General features: G+C 32.6%; 1 pseudogene; it reads left to right on the top strand.

Moving 5' to 3' along the window:
- The first annotated feature begins 4,583 nt into the window (after nt 1–4,583).
- LOC125419844 (acetyl-coenzyme A carboxylase carboxyl transferase subunit beta, chloroplastic-like) lies at nt 4,584–5,550 on the top strand (annotated as a pseudogene).
- The last annotated feature ends 2,757 nt before the right edge of the window (nt 5,551–8,307 follow it).

Here is an 8,307-nt window from a genome sequence, read left to right on the forward strand (position 1 = left end):
CATTTGTTCAAGAAATCACATCAAGAATGAGCATTAAAAAGAAAATATAAAGAAGAGCACATAATCAATGTGAAATTTGGCCAATTAAACACTACAGCATAAGAAAATTAGCTACCAAATCTATAGGACTCTATTATGAAACATATCCACTGATGAAGTGCCAGCAATAAATTAATTGGAAGTCCAGGTCCAAAGTGATAATCTAACAAAAACTAATGAAAAAAAGACTTGATTAAATTTTTAACATTTGATGAAAATTTTTATTAGTGGGTCATTGTAAAGAATGACATGCTAAACTTCTAGAAGAAAAATCCTCAACTCTGCCGCACCAAAGCTTTCCATATAACCATTGGCAAAAAAACATGTTCTAGCTAACAACTTAATGATAATGATGGAATTCTAACACATATGACTATCACCTTATTCATGCATTCACAGTATGAGCAAGCACAACCTTTCAATAGAAAATTCCATTCAAAACCTCTTAAGGAACCTTAAAAAAATAATAATAATAAATTAAGAAAAGATACCGTTACGAATGAAAAGCTAGGCATAAATTAAAAAAAGGCACCATTACGGATGAAAAGCTAGGCATACCTGCGGCTTCAAATTAGAATGAGAAGGTGATTCATCCAAGGATATACTGGTATGTTGAAGATCAAGCACCGCTTTGACCGACAATGAGGTCTTGACCGAGAGATAATCAGGGCTCTGAATTTCCAATGAGTGTGCTTGGATTTACAATACAATCGAACGAAATTGATGAGGAATAGTCCATTATCGATTGAAGAAGGCTGAGCAGCTGGGGAGTGGCTATTGGAGGAGGAGTTAAGGAGCTCAGTAATGGGATTGGTGACTGAGTACTGCGATGCCATTGCAAAGATCATAGAGAAAGAGAGAGTGAGAGGGAAAAGGATCGTACTACCACCCTATACCAGAGATCATAGATAAAGACAGAGTGAGAAGGAAAAAGGATAGTGTGGAGAACAAGGAAAAGGAAATGGAATGAGCAACCAAAAAAAAAAAAAATGAAAACAAATAACAGAGAGAGAGAGGGGTTCGAAACCACAACCACCCGCCTTCTAACTTACTTACACCCTCTATTTCTCTCCCTGGTGTCTACTGCTTGTTCCTTATCTTGATGTAAACCCACACCCACTTTATCTTACTCTCTCTCTTTCTCTCTTTCCACTGCTTCGAAGTCAATGTCATATATGTTGTGGTCCACCATTAGGATGCCTGAAATTGAGCATAAAACCTCCTTCCACAGCTCTGAGATTGTCCTTCGAATTTAACCAGAAAAAAGAACTTGAATATGAGAAGGATTACTAGTAAGAGAAAGAGGGAAATTGGATGTGAAATGTAGTAGGTGGGACATTGGTAAGAGGGAGAAAAAATTTGTATGGCTTTATTGAATAAGGGTAGAGTTGCAATAATGAAAAGAAGGTGGGTAGATAAGAAAGGTTTAAAAGAGGAGGGATATTTTTCATTAAGAGTCTCAAAGTAGGGGCGTTGGCTCGAATTCTCCATATAAAATTAGGGCCATAGATATTTGTTATACTTTTCAATAATTTATTCTATAAATTAATGATATATCAATTATTTATCCTTGTAAAAACAATTTTTTAAATAAAAATTATTTTTAAGAGATCTATTCTTAATAATTGTATCATTAAAGACCCTGAAAAATAATTTAAAAATCATTTTTATGTTAAAAAAGAGAGGTATATTACACTGCACACCCTCGAAGTTTCTCTTAATTATAATCAGATACCTTCATGAAGTTATAAAAATATAAGCACGAGGATATCCGGTTGTAATAAAAGAAACCTCGAGTGTGTGCAGTGTAATATACCCTAAAAAAAAGTAATAGACGATGCTTTTTCAAAAAAGCGTTGCCCTTTTTACCACATTTAGTGACCCTTTTTCAGAAAAGCGTCACCTGTTCTAACATTTAGCGATGCTTTTGAAAAGTTCTCGAACAAAGATCTCTCCCCTCTAACACCATCACCAACCTCCAAATCAACTCCAATGATTTCTTGGAATAGATCATCATCCTCCTCACTATCTTCATCATTGTCATCTTCATCATTATTGTTTTGAACATTTCTTTCTTCATTTTCTTCTTCAAACCGTGGCTCATCCTCATTCACCAATAGCTCTTCCTTACTCCAATCCCATTTTGCATTCTCATCAATCTTCACATCTCTTGTTACCACAAGCTTTTTGGTCTATAGGTTATAGACCCTAGAACCTTTGGTAACCTCACTGCATCCCATCAAGACACCAACATTACCCTTTTTATCAAGCTTATTGCTCATATATGAGTGAACATGGAGAAAGCACACACTACCAAACACTTTAAAATTCTCTTAAGATGGTTTCTCTCCAAACCACAACTCATAGGGTGTCTTGCCTTCAATGGATTTGGTGAAGCATCGATTTTCAATGTAGGAACTAGTATAGATAGCCTTGGCCCAAATTTTTTTTGGTATTTTCTTTTCATATATCATACACCTAGCCATCTCCATCAATGTCCTATTCTTCCTCTCACACACACCATTTTGTTGTGGTGTGTATGGTATGGTAAATTGATGAATTATTCCATTTTCTTTGCAAAATTGTCAAGAGCTAGACTAGTATATTCACCACCATTGTCAGTCTTTAAACACTTCAAAATGGACCTACTTTGATTTTCAACCAACTTCTTGAATTCAATAAATTTTCTTGAACTTGTGACTTATGTGTGAGAAAATAAATCCAATACATCCTAGAGTAGTCATCAATAAAGGTGAGAAAGTATTTATGACAACTCAAGGAAGACACACTCATGGGACCACACACATCCAAATGAATAAGTTCTAACTTCTCCTTGGCTCTCCATGCACCAATTTTAGGAAATGGCAACCTAATGGACTCTCCAAGTTGACAAACTTCACACACATTTTTCACATCATCAATCAATGGCATATCATTCACCAAAGCATTAGTATTCTTCACTGCACCATAACTAGAGTGACCAAGCCTTTTATGCTAAAGTTGAGAAATGGACTCAACTTTGTCTTTCAAAGCTTGTTCACTATCTAGTAAATTCAACCTATAGCTTTTATCTTTCAAGGCAACTTTAAACACCTTATTTCCAAAAGCATCCGATATTAAACAACCATCACAACCAAAGTTCAAAACATATCCCTTTTCAACCAATTGTGTAACACTCAATAAGGTTTCACATAATGAAGGCACATATAGAACATTTTGGATAAGTTTTGTACCTTTATTGGTGTTAAATGAGATGTCTCATTTTCCTTTTACATCCATGAATCTTCCATTCCCAATCTTCACCCTTGTCTTGTAGGATCGGTCAAGCTCCACAAAGTTGGTTTCTTCAAAAGTCATGTGGTGTTAACAACCACTATCTACCAACCAACCAAAACCACTACTTGTAGCTTTAAGGCATGTAACCACAAATAAGGTCTCAGCCTCCTCATTTACAACATTTACTTGTTGTCTTCGTTGCTTGCATATTTTGCCAACATGTCCTCTTTGCCACATTTGTCACAAGTTGCATCCGGTCTCCAAAAGCACTTGAAAAAAGATTTCATCCTATTTTATCGTATATGGAGAAGAGATACTCCGGATTCTCGCAAGGGATAATCACTTTTTTTTTTCAGTATCTACTTGTTATTAGTTAATAATCCTAGTGATTGGATTTATATGCTTATTCTGATTCTAAATTCTAATCAGAATATTCAAATGATTTTTATCAAATTACTATTCATTTATTGTATTTTCATGCAAATAGGGGCAAGAAAGCTCTATGGAAAAATGTCAGTTCGATTCGATGTTGTTTAGGAGGGGGTTAGAATACAGGTGCGGGTTTAATAAATCAATGGATAGTTTTGGTGGTCTTATTGAAAATAAAAATACCAGTGTAAATAAAGATCCAATTATAAATCATATGAATGAAAAAATTCCTAATTGGATTGAGACTAACAATTATAGTTACAGTAACGTTGATCATTTAGTCGGCGTCAGGAGGTACATTCAAAATTTCATATCTGATCAAACTTTTTTCTTTAGGGATAGCAATAGGGACCATTACTCCATATATTTTGATATTGAAAATCAAAATTTTAAGACTAACACCGATCGTTCTTTTCTAAGTGCACCAAAAAGTTCTTTTTATAGTTATCAGAATTCTAGTTATTCGAATAATGTATCGAAGAGTGACGATCATCACTATTATCGATACATGTATGATACTAAATATAGTTGGAATAATCACATTACTAGTTGTATTGATAGTTATCTTCATTCTCAAATCAGCACTGATCATTATATTTTAAGTAGTGGTGTCAATTCCAATGATAGTTACATTTATAGTTACATTCGTGGTTAACGCGATAAGAGTAGTAAAAGCAGGAGTTCCAATATACAAACCAGTATGGATGATAGTGTAAAAACTCTAAGAAAAAGAGAGTTCGAGAGAGCTCTAACTGAAATAAGAAAAAGAAAAAGGGATTTAGAGAGAGCTCTAACTCAACTAAAAGAAAACAAGTTAAAATTAAATAAAATTTTAAAAGAAAATAAATTAAAGAAAGCTCTAGCTGAAATGAGAGAAAGAAAAAATGATTTAGCATTTTCTCTAAATCAAATACAAATAAGAGACAGAAAAAGTGATTTAAAGATAACTAAAAAATACAAATATTTGTGGGTGCAATGTGAAAATTGGTATGGATTAAATTATAAGAAATTTTTTAAATTTCAAATGAATATTTATGAACATTGTGGACATCCTTTGAAAATGACTCGTTCAGATAGAATCAAAAGTTCGACTGATCCATGTACTTGGGAGCCTTTGGATGAAGACATAGTCTCTAGGGATCCCATAAAATTTCATTTGCGGAAGGAACCTTATAAAGATCATATTGATTTTAATCAAAGAATGATAGGATTAATTGATGCTGTTCAACAAGCATAGGTCAACTAAATGGTATTCTTGTAGCAATCGGGGTTATGGATTTTTAGTTTATGGGGGGTAGTATAGGATCGGTAGAGGGCGAGAAAATCACATGTTTGATCGAACATGCTACCAATAAATTTTTACCTCTTATTCTAGTGTGTGCTTCTGGAGGAGCACGTATGCAAGAAGGAAGTTTGAGCTTGATGCAAATGGCTAAAATACCTTCTGCTTTATATTATTATCAATCAAATAATAAGTTATTTTATGTATCAATCCTTTCATCTCCTACTACGGGTGGGGTGACAGCTAGTTTTGGTATGTTGGGAGATATCATTATTGCCGAACCAAATGCCTACATTGCATTTGCGGGTAAAAGAGTAATTGAACAAACATTGAATAGGATAGTACCCGAGGGTGCACAAGCAGCTAAATATTTATTCCATAAAGGCTTATTCGATCCAATCGTACCATGTAATCTTTTAAAAGGCGTTCTGAGTGAGTTATTTCAGCTCCATGCTTCCTTTCCTTTGAATAAAAAAATGAAATCAAAAATAAAATTAAGGAGAGCCATATATCTTTATCCTTAATTTTATCTTGAATTTAATATTTAATAAAATATTAGATTTAATAAATTTAAAAATTTATTACTTGTTTTATGGTAACCAAGTATTTATTTAGTTTAGAGGAAGCAAAGTCAAAATTCCAAGAATGGATTTTTCTTTGGTAACATAAGATTAAATTGGAAAAAGAATCATGCGGATACTTTTTTTTATCGATAGCCCGTCAGGAAACCTCTATCAAACAAAATAAAAAGAGCGAATTCTGTCTCTTTCGTCCATAAAATTGGGCAAGGGGGTCCTGCATCTTTCTATATCCCTCAGGAGTCCCTGATTTTACTAAGGATCTCTTTTGTCGGATCGTATTATAACGAATTTTTTTGCGTAGGGAAAAACAAAATGAACAATAATAAGAATAAATAATGAACATAATAAAAAAGTGAATTATCATACATATATTGCATGCCGAAAGATGAATAAGCCCATTTATTTACTTATTTTATTTACATATTTACATATTTACACTTTTGATTTACACTAATTATATTATATATGTACTTAGTATATTCTAGTATATTATATACTTTACAGACTTATAATTCTTTTTTTATTTCATATATATTAAATAATTTTTTAATATATATTAAATATATTAAAAATATATATATAAATATATCAGTCTATAGATTCTTATATTATAAACTCCTTATTATATCCTTATTTTATTATCTTATTTTATTATATCTTAGTATATATACATTATATACCCTTTATTAATAATTAATATTAATTAGTGTATATACTCACTTAGGTATACTCAGTATAATAGTATAATTATTATATAAATTATAAGATATCTTTATAACAGGTTAGAAGATTAATATAACAATAAATAACAGGTACAAATAATATATTAAATCGAGGTACCCATTCAATGACAATTCTTACCACCTTACCCTCTATTTTTGTGCCTTTAGTGGGCTTAGTTTTTCTGGCAATCGCAATGGTTTCTTTATCTCTTCATGTTCAAAAAAACAAAATTTTTAAATATGATGGGGCAAAATCTTATCTATTTTTTTTTTCATGATTTACGTCAATCATAGCACGGTTATCTATTTATTAGAATATGGTATAATGTGTGGCTTCTTCCGAGCATAAGCTCATATGAATGTGTAAACATGATATATGAGTAACTGAGTTAGAGCTATTTTCAAATGGATCGATATCAGGATGAATTTTTGAAATGTAAAGTCGATATAGGTATGTGGATATCTTTAAGATATCATATGAAAAGGATGTTCATAGTTTAGTTTAGATCTAGGCAATTCGATGAATTACTCCTAAAAGTTCACATCATAACAGTGGTAGTTGATGAAAGTTACTTCGGAAACAAGAAAATGAAAGTAAATTTTTTTTTTTGTTATTCCCCAATTCCAATAAAATGCAACTAGATCTAGAATAGTATGAGTAGGCGATCAGACCGTATATGGATAGAACTTATAATGGGGTCTTAAAAAATTAGTAATTTCTGCTGGGCCTTTATGCTTTTTTTAGGTTCATTAGGATTTTTATTGGTTAGAACTTCCAGTTATTTTGGTACAAATTTTATATCTTTAGTTCCTTCTGAGCAAATAAGTTTTTTCCCACAAGGGATCGTGATGTCTTTCTATGGAGTCGCAGGTCTTTTTATTAGTTCCTATTTGTGGTGCACAATTTCGTGGAATGTAGGTAGTGGTTATGATCGATTCGATATAAAACAAGGAATAGTGTGTATTTTTCGTTGGGGATTTCTTGGAAAACAATTATAGCATCTTCCTCTGATTCTTTATGAAAGACATTCAGTCCATTAGAATAGAAGTTAAAGAGGGTATTTATGCTCGTCGTGCCCTTTATATGGAAATCGAAGGCCAAGGGTCCATTCCCTTGGCTTGTCCTAATGAGAATTTGACTTTACAAGAAATTGAGCAAAAAGCTGCCAAATTGGCCTATTTCTTACGTGTACCAATTGAAGTATTTTGAAACAAGAACTGAAGAATGACAACTTTCTTAGCAAGAGGGAAAAAATGAAAACTCAAGAATCCTCTTTTTTAGATAGCACAACTTAACTGAAGTTTCTTCAGAATGCTCATTTAAGCTAAATGCACACGAACAAGGAACAGTCATAAAAAGTAATTGCTTTTTTTTTTTTTTTTTTCGAATTTGAAGTGCACTCTTTCTTATTGTATTTCGGTATTGTTATTCTGTATTCTTTCTACATTCAAGGACTAACCACTTTACTGAATCACAAATAAAAAATAGGAAATAGATTCATGGGCTCTATAAATAGAAATAGTAGTATTGAGTCGACAAATGAGGCGAGTTCATTTAAAAATTCCAAAATGAAAAAATGGCAAAAGAGAAAGCATTCATTTCCCTTGTATATCTTTCATTTATAGTATTTTTGCCTTGGTGGATCTCTCTCTCATTTAATAAAAGTATGGAATCTTGGATTACTAATCGGTGGCATACTAGACACTCCAAAATTTGTTTAGATGATATTCAAGAAAAAAGTATTTTAAAAAAATTCATAGAATTAGAAGAACTTTCCCTTTTGGATGAAATGATAAAGGAATACCTGGAAACACATTTTGATGTGAATCCGCCCGAGACCGTTCAACCGACAACCCGCTGGGGTGTTGATCCAATACAGATGAAGGTGGGGCCGATCACTAGAGCCCAAGCCAAGAAGTTCAAGGAAAATCTTACTGCCTTTATCCAAGGAATAAGTCATAATCAAGAGGGGCTGTC

The sequence above is a fragment of the Ziziphus jujuba genome, chromosome 11 (assembly GCF_031755915.1).
Source record: "Ziziphus jujuba cultivar Dongzao chromosome 11, ASM3175591v1".
Taxonomy (NCBI): domain Eukaryota; kingdom Viridiplantae; phylum Streptophyta; class Magnoliopsida; order Rosales; family Rhamnaceae; genus Ziziphus; species Ziziphus jujuba.